The sequence below is a fragment of the Dama dama genome, chromosome 12, assembly GCF_033118175.1.
Source record: "Dama dama isolate Ldn47 chromosome 12, ASM3311817v1, whole genome shotgun sequence".
NCBI classification, from domain to species: Eukaryota; Metazoa; Chordata; class Mammalia; order Artiodactyla; family Cervidae; genus Dama; species Dama dama.
In genome coordinates, this window is record NC_083692.1 from 71,859,275 (window position 1) to 71,885,136 (window position 25,862).

General features: G+C 39.4%; 1 protein-coding gene across 3 annotated transcripts in view; it reads right to left on the bottom strand.

The window, feature by feature from the left end:
• The window catches only part of FMN1 (formin 1), a 441,751-nt gene that overhangs the window by 50,670 nt on the left and 365,219 nt on the right, over window positions 1–25,862 (bottom strand). The gene's annotated exons all lie outside the window — the stretch shown is intronic.

Consider the following 25,862-nt stretch of genomic DNA (forward strand, 5'->3'; position numbering starts at 1 on the left):
TTTGTATGGAAAGAAAAAAGGCCCCAAACAGCCAAAGTAATCTTGAGAAGGAAGAACAGAGCTGAAGGAATCATGCTTTCTGACTTCAGACAATACTACAAAGCTACTGGAATCAAAACAAAAAAGATCTTCATGACCCAGATAATCACAATGGTGTGATCACTCACCTAGAGCCAGACATCCTGGAATGTGAAGTCAGGTGGGCCTTAGAAAGCATCACTATGAACAAAGCTAGTGGAGGTGATGGAATTCCAGTTGAGCTATTTCAAATCCTGAAAGATGATGCTGTGAAAGGGCTGCACTCAACATGCCAGCAAATTTGGAAAACTCAGCAGTGGCCACAGGACTGGAAAGGTCAGTTTCCATTCCAGTTGCAGAGAAAGGCAATCCCAAAGATTGCTCTAACTACCGCACAATTGCACTCATCTCACATGCTAGTAAAGTAATGCTCAAAATTCTCCAAGCCAGGCTTCAGCAATATGTGAACGGTGAACTTCCAGATGTTCAAGCTGGTTTCAGAAAAGGCAGACGAACCAGAGATCAAATTGCCAATATCCGCTGGATCATCGAAAAAGCAAGAGAGTTCCAGAAAAACATCTATTTCTGCTTTATTGACTATGCCAAAGCCTTCGACTGTGTGGATCACAATAAACTGTGGAAAATTCTGAAGAAGATGGGAATACCAGACCACCTGACCTGCCTCTTGAGAAACCTGTATGCAGGTCAGGAAGCAACAGTTAGAACTGGACATGGAACAACAGACTGGTTCCAGATAGGAAAAGGAGTACGTCAAGGCTGTATATTGTCACCCTACTTATTTAACTTATATGCAGAGTACATCATGAGAAATGCTGGGCTGGAAGAAGCACAAGCTGGAATCAAGATAGCCGGGAGAAATATCAATAACCTCAGATATGCAGATGACACCACCCTTATGGCAGAAAGTGAAGAGGAACTAAAAAGCCTCTTGATGAAAGTGAAAGAGGAGAGTGAAAAAAAGTTGGCTTAAAGCTCAACATTCAGAAAACTAAGATCATGGCATCTGGTCCCATCACTTCATGGCAAATAGATGGGGAGCAGTGGAACCAGTGTCAGACTTTATTTTTTTGGGCTCCAAAATCACTGCAGATGGTGACTGCAGCCATGAAATTAGAAGACGCTTACTCCTTGGAAGGAAAGTTATGACCAACCTAGATAGCATATTAAAAAGCAGAGACATTACTTTGCCAACAAAGGTCCATCTAGTCAAGGCTATGGTTTTTCCAGTGGTCATGTATGGATGTGAGAGTTGGACTGTGAAGAAAGCTGAGTGCCAAAAAATTGATGCTTTTGAACTGTGGTGTTGGAGAAGACTCTTGAGTCCCTTGGACTGCAAGGAGATCCAACCAGTCCATCCTAAAGGAGATCAGTCCTGGGTATTCATTGGAAGGACTGATGCTGAAGCTGAAACTCCAATACTTTGGCCACCTCATGCGAAGAGTTGACTCATTGGAAAAGACCCTGATGCTGGGAGGGATTGGGGGCAGAGGGAGAAGGGGACGACAGAGGATGAGATGGCTGGATGGCATCACCTTCCCGATGGGCATGAGTTTGCGTAAACTCCGGGAGTTTGTGATGGACAGGGAGGCCTGGCGTGCTGCGATTCATGGGGTCGCAAAGAGTCGGACACGACTAAGCGACTGAACTGACTGACTGAGTATGATACTGGCACATACTGATCTCTGAGTCTACAAAGATCAATGGAACTAGATTGAGAGCCCAGGAATAAACTCACGCACTTATGGTCAGTTAATCTATGACAAAGAAGGCAAGAATATACAATGGAGAAAAGACAGACTCTTCAACTAGTAGTGCTGGGAAGACTGTTTCCTCTGATTTGAATGCCTCCTCCTCCTGCCTTTCTCCCTTCCAAACACACCCACTCTAAGTGTCTTTTTCTCTCTTCAAAAGCCAAGCTTTAAAATGGCCTTGACTGTGAAGCCCTCCAAGTGGGCCTCTCCTCCATGGAGTGGTGAACGCTCTTTCTGTGGAGTTCTAACAGCACTCTGCTCACATATGTGGGTCACGGTACTGGGGTCCTTGGTTGACAGTCGGCTTACTCTCTCAGACTCTGTGCTTCTTCAGGGCAGTGACCTAAGCTATTTCATAGTGTTTCTCTAAACTACCTAGTAGGTACTCCACTTATCTGAGAGCAAGGAACCCATGCGAACAGAATACACTCCCTGCTCACTGTCTCTCCACTGCGGGACCACATCCCATTCCCTGGCACGGCAATTTCAAATTTTCCATTTTCTTTTTGCAGCAAAAGAGAAGAGTGCAATAGAATCAAAGGGTGAGAGAGGACTATTTTTCATCCTGTTAAATCCTCTTTTAGACTGATCCATTATTTAGACTGATACATCACAGGCACAAAAAGCATTAACTCTTGAGTTTCATTTATATTGGACTGAATTTTTTGAATATAGTAATTACAAAAAATGTACAGGGTTTATAATGAAAATGACACTTCCAAAAATAGACTAAGAACATTCATCATCTAGATAACTGAAATATCCAAAGTTTTATCTTCAAGAGGGTTGCATTCATGCACTAAAAGTGGCAAAAGGAGGAGGGCCCTCTTCAAAGAAAGTGGGAGTTTTATGCCAAATGTAATTAAGTCATATTTATGGATGCCCGTCTGGGAGGTAATAAATTGTGAAATGAGGGAAAGGGATAGAGGTTGGAATATCTTCCTAGTATTCTTTACACAGTCTATTACACTTTAATATACCATGGTTTATGGACCTGACATGGTTGGTATAAACCAACAGGACGCACAGTAAAGAAGCTGTTTTTATTACAGCTCTACAAATAGAGGAGCTGGTGATGCTAATAAGGAAACAAAGGGACCGCACTCTACTTCATGTGGTATCCATCTGACGTGAACACAGCAGTCATTTTTCATTTCTTAGAAAATCAGCCTGTCATGTACTTTCTCGGAGAAAAGAATGCTTTCACCCACAGAGGCAACACCAGCACATTGACACTGGAAAAGAGGGATAACTTTCTTAACATTTATGAGAGAGGGGAAAATACAAATATATAGAATCACTGGGTTATGGAGAGGCCTTCCCCTTACATTTGTTCTTTTGACATGCTTGCCCACAGAGGTTGAGATCCTTCTATTTAGTCTTCCTATTTTATTAGTTTTCTTGGCTGTGATTAAACTAAAAGAAGGATCATTTCTGGGCTGTCACAGAGTTTACATCTGCAAAGATCCTGTTGGTTGGTAAAGCTGAAGTGCCTAAGAGATCATTTAGAAGATTTTCTGTGTAGTCTGGTATGACCTGTGCAAAGGCATGGTATGAAGGTTCTCAATATATGGGTATATTTTGATTTCTAGGTCACCTATCTAAGGCTAAAGCTGACTAGAAAATTCAGGCTTTTGATGAAAGTACCAAGTAAAAGACACTGGAAAAGAAGGCATTGAAGAGGTCTGGAGAGTCATAAAAGCAAAGGGACCTAGATAAAAGGAGTGTGAAAAATCATCTAGTCTAACCCTCAGGCTTATGTTTGAGCTGGGATCCTCTTGTGTTCAATTAGACTTGCCAGATCTCATCTTCTTCATCATTTTGATTTGCCATTTTCAGTTGCCTTTACAACTAAATCTGAATATCTTTATGGGGGACAAAGGAAAGCAGAATAGGGCTTTCATGTAACTCGGGTACCTGGGGCCTTTCTCAACCAAGGTTCTTCATTTGAACTGCAGAATGTGGAAAATGATTTGGGAAGCTATTTTCTCAGTCTCTCCCCACCCCTCATCTCTTGTGCACATCAGTAAAATGTTCTAGATGCATGTGGTGGTGGCATAGGGATATGCAAATTCATTACACACAATGGTGCCCTTTTAGGTCAATAGGGCTTAATTCTCTCATCAATGGTTGGAAAAGAGAGAGTCTTGATGAAATCAAGATTACAGATGACTCATGATTTTGAGTCATTTACATTTTAATATTTCTAAACCCAGGCAATATAACATTCAAATACCTCATAAAATATCATACTGGAGTAAGAATTTGAATTAGAAAAATCTCCCTGCTTATCTAAGAATTATACTACTATTTTATATTCTATGATGACTCTAATAATTATTTGTACTTCAAGAGGGTTGAGTGATGAGTGATGAGTGATGAGTACAGTTTAATAGACCACAATGTAAATCTAAGTGTTCATCAGATTATGTATCTGTTTACTATTGCAATAGTAAACATTTTATCCATTTACAATTCTAGGAAGTAATCAGGTTATGAGTATCACCAATATCTAAATTAAATAAATTTATCCACAATTCGTAAGTCGACTCACTGTGAAAGCTTTATGATACTTTTTTTTTCAATATATATCCATCTTAGATGAGATTTTGCTCCAATAGGTAAGTCTTTCACCACTCAGAATATTGACACAATACTCAACTTTAGACTTCAGAAGGAATTCTGCTTATTATTTTCAAAGGCAACCACTTAATTAGCTGCTAATATTCTACTACCCTTTTCCTCCACTTCTCTGTAGTCTAGTGAAGTCCCTAAAGACTGTAAACTATCTGTACACAGCAATTTTGTTTCAGTGTGATACAGATGCAATTACTTGAGAAAGTTGACAAGACAGCATCACCTACAACCTAGATATAACCTACTCCAACAATTTAATTTTATGGAAGTGAGAAAATGGATACCTGAGTTGACAAAGTTACTTTCCTGGGTCACGCTGATAGTGGCAGAATCCAAGTCTCTTGATTCATAATTCAATATACTTTCCAGTGCCCTCTGCTGCTTCCCAAGATGGTAGGCAATGTTTTACTCAAGAATTTTCAAATACAAAGGTATATTGGGGCTGCACTGTATTGTACATTTTCCATAGGAATATATACATCAGAGAGGAAGTGCCAAGATGAAATTTTAGCTTTCACTCTAAATTTCCTGACTCTTGATATTTTAAAACAGACCATGGGGTAAAATTTTAGAATGATCTGTGAGAGGCTCATTAACATTAATGGGAGACAGGTGGTTGCATTCTCAACACGACCTGAAATTCTTCATGTTATCTCATCTTCTGGGACCATACATACCTTTAACTTATCAACATTAAAAGAAGTGACGAGTCTTTTGTAAGGATTTTTTTTTTTTTCGGTTATTTTTTCATGGATACTTTATCATTTATATAAGATGATTCTTAGAGTACAATTATACATAAATCCTGTTTCCCATAGTATCTACCTTATCTCTCTACCATTTCATTCTCAATGGGAAGCCTCAGGCCTTCTACAATGCTTTAGGATTTTTTTAGGGGTCATGGAAGAATAGTGAAATCCTGTGGGCTCACCATTCAGGGAGCAGACACTAAATGAATTGTCATCTAGGAACTATTAGGAATTGCAAAGATGTTAGCTTTGTAAAAGCGGCTGCCCCTCTTTTGTTTTGTTTCATCAAGAACCTTGGTGATATTTCAGAGACACTGGGGTCCAGAGTTTCAAGGCTTTAAATTAACTATCTGGTGACAAAATGCAGGTGTACTAATATTGGAAGAAGATCTTTCAACTTTGTCCCATCTTTGTATCAGCACTTGCCTAAGATGCATATTAAAAAGCAGAGACATTACTTTGCCAACAAAGGTCCCTCTAGTCAAAGCTATCGTTTTTCCAATAGTCATGTATGGATGTAAGAGTTGGACTATAAAGAATGCTGAGTGCCAAAGAATTGATACTTTTGAACTGTGGTGTTGGAGAACACTCTTGAGAGTCCCTTGGACTGCAAGGAGATCAAACCAGTCCTTCCTAAAGGAAATCAGTCCTGAATATTCATTGGAAGGACTGATGTTGAAGCTGAAACTCCAGTACTTTGGTGACCTGATGCGAAGAGCTGACTCATTGGAAAAGACCCTGATGCTGGGAAAGACTGAGGGCAGGAGGAGAAGGGGATGACCGAGGATGAGATGGTTGGATGGCATCACTGACTCAATGGACATGAGTTTGAATAAACTCCGGGAGTTGGTGATGGACAGGGAGGCCTGGCGTGCTTCAGTCCATGGGGTCACAAAGAGTCGGACACGACTGAGCGACTGAACTGAACTAACTGAAAGATGGTTAATTTTGGGAAGACATGGACTGTGTGTGTCTGTGTTTAACTTTGTAGTCAAAACACTTAGCACTTGAAACATGAGCTTAGTATTAACAAATCAACAACTTTTTTGCTCCATTAACTGGTGAGAAGGAGAATGACTACAAAAGCAGATGCTAGTTTGAATTTGTAAGCAGATTTGTGAGCAAAGCAGGAACAGGCTCCATGCTCGTTTTTTCCTGATTTCAAAGTATTGTGCTCAAAAGCAAGGGCCTCATTTATTTGTTTATTTCATAGCATTTTCACACTTGGTTTTCAACAAATCTTTCTTTAAGCCCACATTAACAAATCAGGAAAAAGTTCACCAATTGGCTTCTTTGGTAAGCCCATAAATTCTTTTGATGACTATCCATGTACTTAAAACTTCAGCTTGCCCATCTGTACACTGGGTAAAATGAAACTTTACACTTAAAACCCTGGAGCAACGAGAAACGTAAGAAATTCATGTAAGCCTCTCATGCTGTAGTTTAAAAGTGAGCTAAGTTAAAACAAGAGGATAATGAATAAAAAAAATATTGGATGGTATGCAAATAGTATACAGGACTACGACCCCATCAGCCCACCAACCACAGCTAGTGGGGTCCAAGGACAGTTAGTCCTCTGGCTGATTAGCTGCTGAGGAAGCAGGTAAATACACCTGACTGGTGGCGGCAGTGATGATGGTGATAATGGTGAATATTCACTGAGGCATACACAGTGTGCTCCAAGGGATTTTCATTTATCATTTAACCTCTTCACGTATCAGGTGGGTTCCATACTGCGGATAATACTGGAGCCAAAGCTTCACATTGTTCTGTTACTTATAAGCGGTTAGTCATGGGCAAATTGTTTAACTTGGATAAGAATGAGTTTTTTAATCTATAAATGGAGGTAATAATAGGACCTATATTAGGCGGTTGTAATAATTAAATGAGATGTTTGTAAGGTACTTAGCCATTGCACCTGGCATGTTAGCTTGGGAAATGACAGTTATTACAATCATTTCTATCACCACCACAACAATTATTTGTCCAAATGACACTTGCTTGTTCAACTTTTCTTGGGTTCCCATGAGACTTGTCTGAATAGTTAAACATCCTGTTTTTTCTTTAGTGACATTTGTCTTACCACAATAAGCTCCCCAAGACCTGAAGCAAAGGGACTAGATTCAAACACCAAAATCATGCTTTCAAAGGATACCATCGAAAAAAGCTATGACATGGTTGCAAGTGAAGAAATTCAGACTATAAAGCAGTAAATATGTTACGACTAAAATTACATTAAAATACATATCACAGAAATACATATTTGGTAAAAATATCAGAAAGTAATATTACAGTTGCTATTTCTGCCTCTCTGGTTGATAGGTCTTTTGTTTTTCTTTTGTTTTTAATTTTTTAAAAAAGAATTTGCATTGCTTAATACAATCAGATATGGTAACAACAGATTCTATTTGGAAGCATGGCACGTTGAAAGTAAGTGACTTGCTTAAGGTCCTACAGATGGTTTGGGGGATAAAAAGAAACAATTTGTTCCCTTATTACAGTTTCTTTTCCACTGTTTCACACTGTTATTCCGTATAGGTTCCTGCTTAAAAACTATAAAACTGTTGTATCACTACAGAGTGGGAAATGAAAGAAAGAAGAAGTCATAACTGAAAAACAAGCATTTGAGTGAATAAGTTAAATTTAAATGTATAGTCACCTACATTAAAGTCATTTATTTATATCTTATACACACATACAGAAATGTGAAATTTTACCTTCTCTATAATGTAACCATCCTATGTATTTTTATGGACTTTCCAGAAATATATCCACTATAAAGAGTGGTTTTAATCACATTTTAAAGACTAAAACTCAGATAAAAAACTGTTATGCATAGTCAGAGAGCTTAACAGCTTAAGACTGATCTTATGTAATCAAAAACAAAGAGAGGGGAAAACATCCATACTCATACTGTCAGCTAAAATATAACATGGTACCCATAACTTTACAAAAGAAATTTTCTCTTTGTCTAGATTTATTTAAATGGAACCTCTGACATCTGTATGGCAAAAAAGGGATGTTTGTTAAAGAATAGAAGCTCTCCCTCTAGAAAAATAAATGCTTAGATGTTTAGTTATGAACATGAATGGACCACCAGAATGTCCAGCAAATCACCACAAAGCACCCATTGCTACTCTTGAGTAGGTCTTCTTTTAGAACCTTGGCAAAGCTGAGTATCCTGGGAGTTTCATTTACAGAAAGCCACATTAGCTGAAAAAAGGCTCACTTCCCTGATAACTTCTATTGCTTTGAACATTAAAATACTTTCTTATCTACTTTTTTATCATATAGTCAAGAATTTGTCCTAACTGGGGATATAAACTGACCCACTAGAAATGTTACCCAAGAACTACCATAACTTCAACAGTTGTGACATTACCAAGAATATAGGTGGAGGGAAGGGAAGCAACAGTCTGTTTGTTGAGAGCTACTTCTAAGAAGAGAAAATACTTGGAGAACTAGGATTCCCTAAAAAGATACTGTAGAAGATGTTTTTTCATATTAAGGCACATTTAATTTGGTCTACCTGTAAAAGTTACGCAGAAGGAACGTTAGCACAAGTAATCACTATCAAGGTCAGTATGTTGTTGCTTAGCTGCTACGTCATGTCCAATTCTTTTGCAACCCCATGGATTGCAGCCCAATAGGCCCCTCTGTCCATGGGATCTGCCAGGCAAGAATGCTGCAGTGGGTTGCCATTTCCTTCTCCAGGGGATCTTCCCAACCCAGGGATCGAACCCATGTCTCCTGTGTTGGCAGGTGGATTCCTTACCATTGAGCCACCAGGAAAGCCTGAGTCAGTAGAAGCAAACAAAGAAATGAGGTTTGGTTGTAAGACTGACCACAGCACTTATAAGGCTGCTGAGGTGAAAATGCTGGTGGGTGAGCTGAGCAGAATTCCAGGTGGTTCCCCTGGAGTCATCATTCAACAATAACTGTTACCTTCCTTTCCCTCATTTTTAGACAAATCTTTATATTTTCCCCAGATTTTAAATTAATAAATCCTCATTGTAGAACACTTGAGGGGAAAAAAATGAAAAAGAATAGTACATAAGCCTTTCTCTAAGCGAGATATTACTGATATTCATTTTTCATAAATGTAGGTATATACTTATGATCACATGTACTCATTTGTGCTTTTTTATATAGTTGAGATTATATCGAATATACAGCTCACTTGCTTGCTTTTCCATTTAATGTGTCAAAACATAGGTAACGTTTAAATGAATATTTTTACAGATAATTTGCGATTATTGAAATTAATTGTTAAAAAACAAGTCTCTATTCCAAAGCAGGTATGGACCCTATTCAAATAAAACCAAATAAATTTCTAGAAACCCAAGACAACATTTCAAGATAATTTTCTTATAGTATCTCTTACATAAGATAGTGTAGGAGAAAAATGCTTGGTTTATGAAGCACTATTACAATATTACCAAGGACAATTAAAGCAAATTCTTATCTTTTGATTCAACTTGGAAATAATCTTTACCCTTTAGTGTTCCCCTTTTTGTAGCTCATTAGAGAAATGTTTTAGATGGCCACAAGTATTAAAATTATGTCAAATTCTGCACAGTTAAAATTTCTGTCCACCGTACTTAAACCTAATATACCTATTCTGTATTTGGTAAATACAGGATAAAGAAAATATCCTCAATAGGAAAAAATATTGAGGGTCAGTATATGCTTGGAAGCAAGCGAGGGGCCTCTGAGCATATGAAGAGCCACACACACATGCACACACACACACTTCTTATGTAGCGGGTGTCCCTGAACATTGAATGTTCAAATATCTGGTCAGTTGAAGAAGTGCCACTGTCTGCCTTAGTCTGAAGCTGGGCATGCCACTGGCATGAAGCTCATTTCATGATAAGAGGAAAAAAAGGGAAAAGAGAGAGAGAGAGAGATCATGAAACTAGAGGCTTGAAATGTTTTACTGGAGAAAAACCATGGCATTACCTCCTCCTGTGGGATGATAACAATGATTTATGAAGCTGAAGTCATTTCTTGTGATTGCGTTCAGGGGAGATTGATTTCACATGAGCTGGGAAGCCAGGCAATGCAAGCTGAAGAAGAGCCCCACATGTTCCACTGAGGCTGGGATCTGCCCTCTTCAAGGGGATTCCAGGGCCCATTGGCGGGGGAGGAAAAGCTATTGCTTTCTGATCCATGAGCCCCCTTCTTCCCTCCCACGAGCTCATTAGGTAGGCACACGGCTCTCTTATTCTCTCTCTCCTTTTAAAAGTATTACTACTTCTGCTGTGTGGGAGTGGAAGCTCATTGTAAATGCGCAGCAGGATAGTAGCAAAGCCGAGATTAATTCCCCATGGATTTATAAGGGTCGTTCTCACCCACGATGACTTGTCCCGTTTCAAAGGTGCTTATGCTGCTGTTTTTATGGCTGGTCACTAACTTCATTCTGGCATATGGTGGCTGGCGCCATGACACGGAGTGAACATTTTATACCTGAATTAAAGTGGATATTTGACAGTTTCTGTCAGAAAGTTCAGAGCAAAGAATTTGTGGGACAAGATTTATTGCATATTTTATATGGGACACATCTGTTTCTTTGCTCGCTTTGTTCCTTCCCTTAAAAAAATTTAAAGAAGTTTTCTAAAGAAATATAATGATGGATAGGAAAAAAAAAAAAAAAGAATTCCAAAAGCAGGAGAAAAACATGGTCAAAAGTTGTGTGTTTAGGAGCTAATTTAGAAAACAAAGCAAAAAACAAAAAAAAACCACTTCTCCTTTGGAGTGGGAAAAATGACTCATGGTCACAAATAAAAGCTCAGTGAAACAATTCTGTTATCACTGGCAATTATTTTATGGTTGGTTTAATGCCATTTATAAAATGAAGTTAAAAATTAAAGTGCATAACCTACCATTTTCTGCATACTTGAAACAGGACTAGAAAGAATAATCTGCCTTTGATGTACTTGTAAAGATTTTGCCATTTCAAATGGTGGACTAAATAATAAAAGTCCAACCACGTCGGTGTTAAAAAAAAATTGCAGATATTTAAACATTTAAAATGGATACGCTTAAAGATAAACGCAGACAATTTCCAACCCAAATCCATCAACACAATGTGAAGGGCATATGTAAACTTCATCGTCATCTAGAAACTCTTCCCATTGTAGCAAGTGAGTGCCATAACAGAGATTTGTGATTACATAAACACTGGGCTCAACCTGGAGCCTTGTATTAACAGACAGGCTACTTTTTTCTTTTAACTGTGACTAGAGAGCTTTTAATTCTGTATACCGCAAAACTGAAAACTTCCAGTCCTAAAGATTTTGAAAAATTAATTTTTAATTGCTTTAGGTATTAAGCATTCTGCCTGTAAAAATATTAAACACTGAAGATAAAGTTCTCTTTGAGAGCCCCTGCATCCCATCCTCAGTCCCTCCCCATCCCTTCCATTTTTGTTACTGAGACTCCACTACTATTATTGGTCTGCAGTATATCCTTCTAAAACCTTGAGTGTCCCTGTGCAAATGTACAAGATTTTTCTAAGACAGAGAGAAGACTTGCTTGCTCATCAGGTATGCATGGTTCTAATTTTAACTGAGACTGTCAAACAGTCCTCCACAGACAGAGTACCATGTTATGCTCCTAATAGCCAGTAACTCATATCTTTAAACTCCAATTTTTGCAAGTCACACAGGTTTTGGTACAAATCCTTATGATATGTGTTGGAAATACTTTTTCTTATACTTTTGCTTGCCTTTTGTCATTGTTTACAATACCTTTCATTTATCAATTTAATTCTGAAGAGGTCAAATTAATATTTTCCTCATGTTGTTTGCCTTTTAAATTAAAAAAAGACCTTTGTCACTCCCCAGGTCAAAAAGCTGCCCTATATTTTCTTATATATATTTTGCCTTTTATTTGTCTTTTTAGATTTAGTCCCTTAATCACTGGAATTGTGTAGGGCAGGACTCTTACTTTGGAGATGGTTAGGAACTGTTCAAACAGCACTGAGTTCCTAAAAGATAATCAGTGTATGCAAATAATGGTAGTTTTGTTTCATCTTCTCTTATATTTAGATGTACCATTTCTTTTTCCTTTATACTGCCCAGGTTAGAGTTTGCAGCCTCTGGGTAGAGTTGACCCATTCATGATTATTGTGGGTACAGATGTATTTGGATTTATCTCTGTCATATTTATTTTTGTACTTTTATTTACCAAACTTTCTAGCTATTTCCTTTTCCCCCTTTCCTGACTTTTTTGCTAGATTCATCAAACTTTCATTTTTCCTCTACTGATCTGAAACTGATTAATTTTAACTTTTTGATGGGTGACTATGTTTAAATTTCAATACCCATAATATAAGTATCTGTGATTCCAAGAGTATTCCGAGTTTATTATAGCTCTGCACCCTAACTCTGGACAATACGAAAGTGCCCTGTTTTTCCTTTCTCCCCCTGCCAAACCTTACGGCCACATTCTATGCCAAATCCCCTGTTGGTATCATCTACAATTTTACTTCCAAATTACCACATAAGAAATGTTTTTACAATTAATATTTAACCATCATTTTACAAATCTATCTGTTCATCATACCTTTGCCACCCCACTTCTTCCTGGATTCATTTTCCTATTGAAGAAGTGCAACCTCAAGAGTTGACTTATGAAGACTAAACTTCTGAGGCTCTGTGTCTCTCAAAAAACTTACTTTTGTCCTTCACTTTGATGATGGTTTGGCTAAATGTCAAGTTCTAGCTTTGAAAGTATTTTCTTTCAGAATTAAATGTATTATTTCATTGTTTTCTTGTATCCAATGTTGCTGCTGAGAAGTTTGTTGTTTAGCACTTAGAATTTTTCTAAACCCTTGTTTCTCAGGGTTGATTATAAAAATCAAAGGTTGTGAATATATGTGTGCACTTATCTTCTGTTGCTCTGAAGAGCTCTTTCAGTAAAAAAAAAAAACGCAATGTCTTTCTTCATTTCTAGGGAGTAATCTCACATTATTTCTTCCTCTTTTAAGTTGTATTAAATAGATGTAAGATTAAACATGCAATTTCTAAATACATTTTCTATATCCCAACATTTATGCATATTTTTCACTGTTGTTGTTCAGTTGCTAAGTTGTTACCCCATGAAATACTTTTTTATACATTTCTCTTTATGTAATACTCCAGAAAAATTCCTTGATTTGATTCTTTCAATTCACTAATTGCTCTTCAGTGCTGACTATTCTTCCACTGTGTGCATTTACTGATTTAAAAAAAATTCCATCAACCAAAACTTTCATGTCTATGTTCTCTACTGGATTCTTTTTTATGGAGTGGTGGCCTCTTGTAATTCTCTGAGATTATACAGCACACATGCTCTGAAGACCTGTTCTACCTCCTTGGGTATTTTCTTAGGTGCCAGTTCTATTCGCTGAGTTTATTGCCTTTTTCTTAATAGCTGATTCTAGATAAAAATCCATTCTTTGTAGTTGAGTCGCACCCACCACTAGGTGCAAGAGCAGGATATTATGCTGCAGCTTGTATTCCAGTTGTTTTGAGGAGAGATACACAGAACAGGGTAAGTCTATCTTCATGTTCTGAGATATCATCAGTTACCCAAGGCAGTGCTGTCTCTCCTACCCACAAGCCCCTCTCCTGGTCTTGTCTCAGAGGCAAATACTTCCTCCTCCATGGTGTGGTCAAAGGGGTTGCCTATGCAGAATGAGAAAATTCCTCCAAGGGTTGTAGTTCTCAGCAACTGTTTACATTTCAAAACTCAAAGTTTTACATTTCTTCCCCCATAGTTTTATGACCATAAGATAGTTCATGCATACTGTTCTTAGGTTTTTTAAAACTAAATAATATGCCAAAGAAGCAGTTCTAGGATTATTACTATAGGGAATGACGTGCGAGTGTAAATAATCATAATTAACCATGTAAAAATAATACCTATTTTAAAGGCGCTACATGGAAACGAAGCCCCTGAAACAAAGGTTCTACTCCAGGCTTACAACTGGAAGTCTGTTCACAAAAATGGTACAAAATACTCTGCTGGTAACTTTCACATTTGCAAAGTATTCTTCACAGCATGGGCTTCTCTGGGCTTACAAGGGAGAAGGCACAGAGCCTGGAGCTGTAACATTCTACTGCAAAAACAGTGCAAGGCTATGCCAGAGCTATGTGCCCCGACCAAAACCCATGTGCTTCCTTTTTTACAGTTCTATAAAATGGCATCTGTGAATAAATAAGATTTCATTTAAGTGCTGGAAGCCACACACAGTTGGAAAACAAGAGTTTGGGGATGGCAGCACATACCGTCACCAACAGATACCATACTGCATTTGCAGGAAGACTAGGGTAGGAGTAAGGCAAGAATTAAAAAATAGCCTTGGCCACACAATTACTAATTACATTATTAAATAAATGTGAGCACCATTTGAAAAGGGGCATGTCCCATTTTCTTCATGCCATGAAATCTAAGTGTCCTTGGATCTGGAGTCCAGTGGTGATTTGTAAAGGCTCAGATTCCTACATGATTGCCTTAGTTTCTAACTATCATACGGTACTGACACATTAGCTACACACAGGTAATACACATAGTTTCAGAAACAGGTTTTTTTCCCCCTTTAATTATCATGGAAGAGAAAGTACATATCAGGGGCAAGCTAGACAAATTCATGTTCAATATGGATCAATATCCCACCTACTCCAATCACTTTCTCCATTCCTTCCCTTTGCTTTTCTTCTCCTTTCTCTTACACACTAAATATATTCAGCCCCCAAGACTGTCTCTTGGCTCTCTACTATTCCATCTTGACAGAATGAACTAGACACACAGTTTCCTACCATTCATCTGCTGATGAGCCCCAACTTTATACTGTCAACTCCAAACTACATTCTCAACATGAGTTTTGTATTTCTTTTGCCCTCCTGGACACCATGACATGAATAGCTGTCTAGGAATTCAGATGAGCCCCACCATAACACAAACCTGTTCCTTTCATAGTCTTCCACATCTCAGCAAATGGCATCGCCATTCTTGAAGGTGATCAAAACCTGAGGATTATTTTTGGCTCCTCCCTCTGCTCCAAGGCTGAAGTTGTTGTCAAATCCCTGCCTTTTCTATTTCCAGCACTTGAATTATCTTAAATTCATCCCTATCTTTCCATCTCATCTTCTACCATTCCTGTCCCCAGGGCTGTTTGTCCCCTAAGTTACTTCTGTAATCTTTTATCTATTCTTGCCTCTTCCATTTATTTTCCACAGAGCAATCTGAATCATCTTTTAAAACACAAATGCCGTCATGTCATTTTCATTTGATAAACTCTTCTAAGCCTTCCCTGGAGAAGGCAAAGGCAACCCACTCCAGTATTCTTGCCTGGAAAATGAACAGAGGAGCCTGGTGGGCTACAATCTATAGGGTCGCAGCGAGATGGACACAACTTAAGTGACTGAGCATGAACACACATAGAAATATCACTTTGTATGCCCATCCCAGTCATCTCAGTGCCAGCTCTTTTCAAAGTTATTCATTCTTATCTCCTTCAACTGCTTTCTAGAGAAACAAGTTCAGAAAACCCAGATGTCTGCCTATAACGAATGCATTTGCTCTGTCCTAAAGCTAAATAAAAGTAAGAAGAGAATGAAGAGAGAGGCTGAAGGCATGGCATTTGCCTCAGGCTTGTTGCCATATCTCCATTAGATTCTGGATTTGTGTTTATTTTTATAGCTCTCTTCTGTGAATAAATGGTGTGAGACAGAAGTCTTATTTCCAAGGTTCACTTTACTGAGTGGCCTGTAGTCAATCTTTCCAAGAAGAAAGATGGAAAATAATGGCCCAAGCAGCATTACTGTCCATCGAGGGACCAAGGAGAATCCTGGACCTCATCCACTCAACTGCTCACACTACCATTTATGAGCCACAAAATGACTGTCTTTGGGTCTCAGCAGTATTATTTTGGGCTGAGGTTATGGCCCTAAGGTCCTCGCTAATCACAATTATCTAATTTTACATTCCCATCACTTTCACATATGGATGACAGTGATTACACTATTTAAATAGGAAAAAAAGAATACTTGAGGAATCGTTTTTTTCCAAATGTAAAACACAATGTATACGAACACAGAATTAGTTTTAATGTTTGTACCACTTCATAACTAAAGCGTCTTATTCATTTCATGCTATTATCTTGTTTACTTTCCCAAAGTCCCAGTGAATAGGAAGAAGGGATATACAAATTCCTGGCTGTTTTTTTATAGTGAAGTTCAGACAGATGTGACTGACTTTATGACAGAAAAGGAAAGGGCTGTGGATAAATAAAACATGGTTCATTCACACACTGGAATTAGTCCATTTTGTGGATAAATAAAACATGGTTCATTCAAGCACTGGAATTAGTCCATAGCAGTTAAGAGAATTAAATCTGTATTTACTAATATGGATAGATTTTCAAACAATCCTGAATGAAAAATCAGGATGCAGAATGATATTATAAAACCTAGTACGAGGCATCCTTTCCATTGTTCTTTTACTGCCTTCCTGAACAAAGGCAGGATTCTTCTTATTTCTCATTCTTCATTTGGTAAGTTTTGATCACTAAAAGTCATCCAAACGGAAATTCAGTTCTCTAAGTGAATGCAGCCAACAACAAAAATGATGTCTTAACTTTTTATCATTTAGGATTTTCTTTCTACTGTTTGTGCAGTAGTGAACGGAGTCTAGTCTGGCTGCAAGATCTAACAAATTGGACAACAGTTCCTCAGCATTGATTAAATTCTGCAGAGTATGATCCAAAGAGGCTAGCTGTCTCCTCTGAGAATCAAAGATAAATATTTGTGGTTACAATAGTGTCACGATTCTCAGATAAAAGGAGGGATTTAGGTCTACCACTTGGCTCATGCTCCCTCCTAACCAAACCACAATTTTTCAGTAACCTAATAACATTCTGGGGAGAGAAAGCATGTTCTTTGACTACTAGGAATATCGACACAATTAAAGGGAACAATTTCGCAATTTTATTTTGGTCTTTAAGGATTTCAGAATTCCTCCCTATGCTACTTGATGGCATTTCCAGTGAAGAGGGAACTGGACAGGTAAAACTTACTATTTCTTGGGAGGTGACCTAAAGAAAACCTCTTTATCGGTTGGCACCTTTATACATGTGCTGCGCATCAAATGTTCTGTTGTCCTGTAGAAGAAAGGCCTGGTGGATGATGGCAAGCATGCCAGTAATTACTTTCTTATACAAATAGTTTGCCACGTGGTCACAAACTCAAAACACAATTTGCAAGAACATAAGGAGGGCAATAGAACTCCAGTCAAATGGAAGAAAACTTCTTTGCTTCCTCAAGGTTTACCCTGACTTAGTATTGATGTAACTAGTCAAATATCCCAGAACAAAAACTTGTTATGCAACATCTAGTCTAAAACTACACCATTTAGGAGACTCATCAATTCTTCCCACTAAGTTAAAAAAGACACTGAGGTGAAAGTTCTGTCAACCTCTAGCTCTTCAGAGCAAGGAACCAGGAGGACTATGTGAACCGTTTACTACTTTCTAGCTGCTAGTGCTTCTAGCTGGTGAATAACACAGGTTCCGGGAGAGGGGAATTATTTTCTAAGAATGAAAATTTCTTTCTAATCTAATAGTTTCATTCTAATAGTTTCTAATTCTAATAGTTTCATTAAGAACTCCATACATGGCTACTGGGGAAGACTGGTGGGAACCAAGTCAGCAGACTATGCCTTCTCTGAAGTCAGTTTCCTGGGACTGGTTTTTTGTTTTTTTTTGATGTGTGTATGTGCCTGTATTGCATGAGGTGAAAGCAGATGGATGCAATCACATTCCAAGACACCTTATTTGCTGTGTTATGGACTGGGCCTATTGTCTCAGCTTACAAAAGCAATAAGGATCCTTAGACCCCTGCCAATCCATGTAACTCACCCTTTCATCTGCTTAAAAGCTAGGATCCATGAGTGATGAAAATAGTTACAACTTTTCTGTTGCTGGCATATAAAATCAGGTTCTACGTCTAGATCCAGCTCTCCAAGGTCTGAGACCTCAGTGGTAGGAAGATACCACCCACATACTTCCTCATCTCTGTTTTCTCTCTCTTCTAGCTCAACCCCCACACTGAATTCTGAAGTTGTCCTCACTGGGGTCCTCCTTTGACATCAAACAAACCTGGCCTGTCTGAGCTCAGTCTCCTCATTTGTAAAATGGAGTTAATAATAGCTCTTTCTTCTCTTGTTTTTTAATGAGAACTAGAAGAGACTACGGTTCATATCAAATCTAGGATGAGAGCACTAAATAAATGTTAGCTAATATTATTTCTATTATTCTTAATAATATATCACAAATATCAGAGGAGCCTGGGAAGTTTCTATAGGAGAGGGAGGACCTGAGGGTGAGTTTTGGAAAGTAAGGAAGCAGAAAAACAGAGTTATGCCTCCAGGCTCAGGCTGAAGCTCCTATTTCTTCATGAGCAAATGCTTAGATGAGACTGGAGAGGAAGAGTGGTTGATGGGGGTGTGTGTTGGTGTGGGTGCCAGGTGTTGCAGGGGTCACGGGGACAAGCATGGGACTCACTAGACTACAGGAAAAATCTTTTGTGGGAGCAGTAAGCTTGGACAAGTGGAATGGAGACCATGAATATAACCTCTCAGAGAATGACGCAAATAATCCACTCACGCAAATAATCCACTCACGCACATAATCCCCAAGAATGCAGCATTCTTCTCACTGACTTCTGATTTCCTGGGGGGTGGGGGTGGGTGAAGAAGGGGGTAGGGAAAGGAAGGCTGGTTCCTGGTGTCAGAAAATAACAATCTTCTGGTGGGGAAATGGTTTGAATACATTTGCAAGAGAAGTTCAATACCCTCCAATGCAAGAAAAACCAGAACCAGGGATTTCCATGTACCTATCTGGAAATGCCGGACCTCAATTTACGGCCAACTTGAATTTTTGAAACTCTTTAAAAACAACATCATTCCTGAGGGATTTGGGGCTCTGTTGAAAAAGTTTTTCTGTTCCATAGGTTAGCCTAACAATATCAAGAGTTCCTGAGACCACTTACAATTTAAAACACAAACTCAGCTTTTGCATGTTTTTAAAACATCCCTACAACTATGGGTTGTTTAAAAATAGCTATACCCCAAAGAGTTTATTTCCAACATCTGACATGATTGCATTTCGCAGTGATTTGTTATGTAAATAATGGTAGCAGAGGAGAAATATGAAAAAACATTGCCCCTTCTCAAAGCCCGATGGATTTAATGCTTTTGTTAACTCTGGATTGCAAGTCTGGGGGTTGTTTGTCTGTTTGTGGTGTGTAAAATAAAATACTATATGCCTGCCTCAGCTTTTCTTCTGATGTATAGCAATTTGTAAAGGAACTATTGTTCCTCTATGGCTTCCCTAAATTTTCTTCACTGTATTTCAGTGTGGAGAGGGGTTTCACAGTGGTGGCTCTTGAGATGATAATGTGAATATTTTCAAAGCTAAGGGAAGGACTTTTTGAGAGGATGACTCAATCAGTGTTTAAAACTGCTGATAATTCGAGGCTTAATGCTAAGTCAGTACCTGCTAAAGATTCCATTTCTCCATCTCAACTCTGTTTCAATGACCTGAATATGGGATGCTTTCTGTGTGTGTGTGAGTGTGTGTGTGTGAAAAGCTGAAGGTAAAACAATTTATTACATTTAGATTGGTCAATGGGAGAAAAGGCAAGGAACATGTTGTTTAGCCTTGATTCTGTTTTCCTTCTAAAACATTACTTTGTCATTCCTTTAATGGCTGCTACCCCTTCGAGAACTATCCTACTCTATAATTCTTCTCTTAGGGAATAAGTAGAAAAGACATAGTGAGGAAAAGATAAGTTGGATTCTTCAGGTAGTGTAACTGATGGCGAGGAAAAGGCTTGGGTTACGGGAATGGCTTTTGAAACAATGGCTGTTTTGTTAGCGGTTCATCTGGAAATGTGGGACATATCCCATATTGATGATGGAGAAGACCCACAGAAAGCCAAAACAGCCCTGAAAGCCAAGGGCAGAAGAAGTGAGCCTTCTGATCCAGATCATCCAATACGCTCTGAAATTACCCTATAGAAGAGATGATGCTGTAGCCCAGAGAATGGTTTGCCACCCACACCAATGATCTAAAGGTGTAATGGACTTTGCTGTATAATTATTTGTGAGTTAAAATGATTAATGAGTTTGAATCTTTCTCTAAAACCTGATGAATTATCTAAGCATCTCCTTTCTGAAGGTCTCCAGATCTTCTTTATGGAAGTTAGCACAAAGCAGTATTTTCATACTTAGCTCTGTTGTAATGTGATAAATGAACTCCTTAAAAAAGAAAAACAAAAACTTTCGGTGAATAATCTTAACCATATTAAAGGCCTAACTCAAGTTCATCCTCTGAAATCAGTAAGGAAAGAAATGTGAGCATCTTCATTTAATTAAATATGAATTTTCTTCCTCCATTCTCATTTTCTCAAGTTTCTTCATAAGCCCAGATCTTATACTAAGAAGCAGATATTTCTTACGCTGTAGCAGCATTCTGACAGTGAAAACTCTCTGTAATCTCCTCTCTGAACTTTCCCATGTTTTCCTGGCTCTTAGAACCTTCAGAGATGTATTCCCAACCCAGTTCTATCTCTGTTAGTTGTGTCTAGACCCCAGAATACCTGTTTGGCCATCTCTGTTGAAAACCAAATTAAACTCTTAGATGGTCAACTCCTCTCCTTAAATTCCTATTTTTTTTTTTTTCCTACAGGAAAACTAGAAAAGTTATATTGACCCCACATTAACCATGATCTTGAGTCCAGCTCAGGAGCCTCTGACCCTTGACCAACACACTGATGAAGCTGCCTAACTCAGCTGAATCATCTCCTCCCCCGACTTGGCTCTGGCCTCCACTGGGGTTGAGAAGTAGCAAACTGAGGAAGTAAGACCTGAATCGTATATAGATATGTTTCTCATCCTGTATTAATTCTGCTCCCTTGCCTTTTTATTTCAGACTGCTTCAAAAAGAAAAGCTACACAAAACAAATCAACAAACACTGAAGCCAAAGGCTCAAATCAAGATTATTATTAGTTACCCCAAAGAAACCCAACAGCCATTACTTGGGCTCTACTTAGCCGGTTCCCCCTCTCCCCCAAATATGTCTGAAATTCACTTCCCTCGTGGCCCTCTCCCACTACCATCATTGTTATTTTAAACCACCCCCCTCTTTTTTTCTTTAAAGAAAAGGCAGCAGCATAAGCAGATGAGGCAATACAGGTAGCACCTCTCTCTGAAAAAACACTCTTGCATCTTTCTGTTGTCTAGTCAAAGCTATGGTTTTCCCAGTAGTCATGTATGGATGTGAGAGTTGGACCATAAAGAAAGCTGAGCACCAAAGAATTGATGCTTTCGATCTGTGGTGTTGGAGAAGACTCTTGAGAGTCCCTTGGACAGCAAGGAGATCCAACCAGTCCATCCTGAAGGCAGTCAACCCTGAATATTCACTGGAAGGACTGAGGCTGAAGCTGAAGCTCCAATACTTTGGCCACCTGATGCAAAGAGCTGACTCACTGGAAAAGACCCTGATGCTAGGAAAGACTGAAGGCAGGAGAAGGGGATGACAGAGGATGAAATGGCTGGATGGCATCACCGACTCAACGGACATGATTTTGAGCAAGCTCTGGGAGATAGTGAAGGACAGGGAAGCCTGGCATACTGCAGTCTATGGGGTTGCAGACTCAGACACGACTTAGTGACTGAACAACAACTGATCCTGAAGAACCATTCAAAGGCAGAATGGTGGTCATCACTGATTACCTTGTTAACAGTAGGACAGGGGTCTCATAGTCATTGCATAGAGAAGTCTGAAGCATTTACTCATTTAAACTGTTCAAAATGATAACACTGGTACCAAAAATACTCAAAAGTTCGGCTGTACACAAAGTGGCCATGCAGTTGGTATTGTGGCTTTTGGGCATCCTCGTAGGAAAGGCATTACCTTAATTCAAGCCTGAGAATCTGCATTACGTAGGACTGGTTTGGAAACTGAGTAGAAGCAGGGAATCCATTCCCTTTCTTTCTAAAATCCATGGGTGCTGGAAAGCCCACGAGGAAGAACTGGAGGAGAGGGCAGGACACACGGACGTCAACCAGCCTGACTGGGATGCATGTCAGGTCCTCACCACGTAATCACAGATACTCAAGCACAAGGGAAGCAAAGCATTCAGAGAAAATGTAAGTTGACTGACTTTAAATAAAAGGCATCCCTTCTTTTGGTTTATTTTTTCTAAATCATGACTCTAAAACTGTAAACTTAGAATTATTTTTCTCTCCCAAACTGAAATATCACTTTCCTTCCTGGCTCAGACCACCAACCAGGTTTCTGCCACCGGAAGTGGGGAAAGTACTAGAGATCCTGTGAGGAAGGTTGATCGAATGCCCTATTCTTCTAGTTTCCAAACCAGAGTCACTTGGAGACACAGACACATTTTGTTTGTGTGGTCTAAGTTGCAACCTCAAAAAGCTTGGCAGTTTTCTCATTATGGGCTGTGATTTCCATGATGTGATGGTTTGCAAGGGTTTTGTTTTCAAATAGATGTTATGGGTAATTCCACAGGACTCCTATTTCAATCTCCCTGAGTTGATAACCTTTCCTTCTTAAGTGTGACCTTGGTGTTCAGATAACCTTGGGACACAAACAAGGAGGATTCCCAGTGGTAAAAGTCTGTCTGGTACAAAGGGGGAAGGAATAAAGTGAAACTTGCAAAATGATGGAAAGAGAAAACAAAGCTTTTCACATGCTGTTCTGTTCACTGTTTTTTTTTTTTTTTGAGGAGTAATGTTCACATCTCCCATTTCACTGGTTCTACTTATTGTAATTTATAGCAACAATAATTCATATTCTAACTTAGCTTTACTTCAGCAACTCTTTCTTCCTTACTTTTGGATTCAATATTACAAATGGCCAGATCACAAACTTTGCATGTAATGAAAATCTCACAAACTTTGCACTTAATGAAAATAAAACTATATCTATTGTTTGGTAAAGAAGACGACACACCCATTGTTTGAGACATCTCTCTCCTGGTCTCTTTATTGTACACTTAATAAGAAAGTTTCAAGCTTTTATCCACCTCAGAAATACTGATGGAGAACCGAATAGACATTTCTTCAAAGAGGAAATGTAGATGACCAGCAGGCACCTAAGATGTCCAACGTCACTAACCATCAGAGAAATGCAAATCAAAGCAACAATAAGATATTACCTCACACCTGTCAGAATGGCTGTCACCAAAAAGAACACAAAGATAACAAATGCTGGGGAGGGTGTGAAGAAAAGGGAACCTTTGTACACTGTTGGAAGGAATGTAAATTTCCATGGTGCAGCTACTAGGGAAAACAGTATGGAGGTTCCTCAAAACACCGGAGACAGAACGACCATGTGTATGTGTGCGTGCTCAGTCACTTCAGTTGTGTCTGACTCTTTGTGACCCTACTGACTGTAGCCCTCCAGGCTCCTCTGTCCATGGGATTCTCCAGGCAAGATAACTGGAGTGGGTTGCCGTGCCCTCCTCAAGGGGATCTTCCTGACCCAGGGATCGAACCCATGTCTCTTACTATCCTGCATTGGCAGGTGGGTTCTTTACCACCAGTGCCACCTGGGAAGCCCCAGAGCTACCATATGGTCCAGCAATTCCACTCCTGGGTACATATCCAAAAAATCCCCAAAATGCTAATTCCAAAGGATGCATACACCCCACCGTTCACAGTGGCATTATTTACAGTTGCCAAGATATGGAAGTAACCTAAGTGTCCATCACCAGATGAGGGGTAAAGAAGATGTGGGTTACACACATAATACACATACAGTGGAATATTACTCAGCCATAAAAAGAACTAAAAGTTGCCATTTGAAGCAACATGGATGAACCTGGAGGGCATCATGCTAAGTAACATAAGTCAGACAGAGAAAGACAAATACTGTATTTCACAAGACAAATATTATATGTGGAATCTAAAAAATACAACAAACTAGTGAATAAAACAACAAAAAAGAAACAGATGCAGATATAGAGAACAAACTAGTGGTTACCAGTGGGAAGAGGGAGGTGGAGAGGAGCATGATAGGGGTAGGGGATTTGGAGGTACAAATTATTAGACATAAAATGAGCTACAAGCATATATTGTACAACAGAGGTAATATAGCCAATTCCTTTATAAAAACTATTTTGTTTGTTATTTTTGCTTTTAGTCACTATGTCATGTCTGACTTTTTCCCAACCCCATGGATTGTAGCCTGCCAGGCTTGTCTGTCCATGGAATTCTCCAGGCAAGAATACTGGAGTGGGTTGCCATTTCCTACTTCAGGGGATCTTCCCGACCCAGGAATCAAGCTCCTCTCTCCTGCATTGGCAGGCAGATTCCTTACCACTGAGCCAGCAGAGAAACCCCATTAATAACTACAAAGGGAGGATATACTTTAAAGATTGTGAATCTCTGTATTGTACACTTGTAACTTATATAATATTCTACATCAACTATACATCAATTAAAAAGAAGAGAAATTCTGATGATAAGGCAAAAGAGCTTCACTGAAGCAACACGAGGAGCAGCAGAGCTGCGTCGGTCCTGCTGCGCTCGGGCACTGTGGGGACAGGATGAGCAAGGACAGGGTCCAGCCAGGGCCCAGGCTGCAGGGCGATGCTCCAGAACACTCCATGCCTTTCTAACCCCCGACTAAGCCCCTCACAGAAGACAGCACTCACAAAACTAACTCGCTTTGCTCTCGCCACAAACCCCCTGGCTCGGGCTGGAAAATAACACAACAGTAGTAGACCAATGCTTTAACGTTGTAAAAAGGAGGTGTTGAGATTTATTTCTTTCTCCAAGTGGAGAGACAGTCTTCTGGGCAAGCTTGGGTCTGACATAAACATGTGGTTGACCAGGATACACGAAAACGGCTATGGAAGTAGTAAGGAATGATGTGATTTAAACACAGAGGTCTGACTCCTCCTCAAGCTACCCTCGGTCCTGTAGTGGCAAATCTGTCACCCCAGGGCCACTTCTGAGCCCCCAGCTCCATCCACTTTATGTGTAGATTAGCTTTGGTTGACATCCAATACTCATCATCTTCAGCCTTTTTACAAGAGTTCACGCTGCTTATACCAGCTCCTTGGGCTTCTCTTCCCTTAGATTTAGCGTCATATACTACTTTAGGTTGCATCATTTTCCCCCCCTATCTCTTATGGTGGGCTTCCCAGGCGGTGCAGAGGTAAAGAATCTGCCTGCCAATGCAGGAGATGCCAGAGACACAGGTTCAATCCGTGGGTTGGGAAAATCCCCTGGAGTAGCAAATGGCAACCCGCTCCAGTATTCTTGCTTGGAACATTTCATGGACAGAGAAGCCTGGTGGGCTACAGTCCATGGGGTTGCAGAGAGCTGGACACAACTGAGCACATCTGTTATAGGATGTTGTCTGCCCTCCCACAACCTACTCCACTGCTTTCTCTCCCTCCCCTTGTTCTCCATTTTCAGCCTCACAACTCAGTATTTTGATGTGACTTTTTTCCACTGACAAGTGCTAGACTCAAGTATCCATCACCTGCTAGACATATTATTCAGGTATATTCCCAATATGTTCCAGAGTGAAATCAGGATGTATGGTCCAAGTTCATCATCCAGAGTTCGCTTTTTCATGATACTCTGTTCTTTCTGCAACTA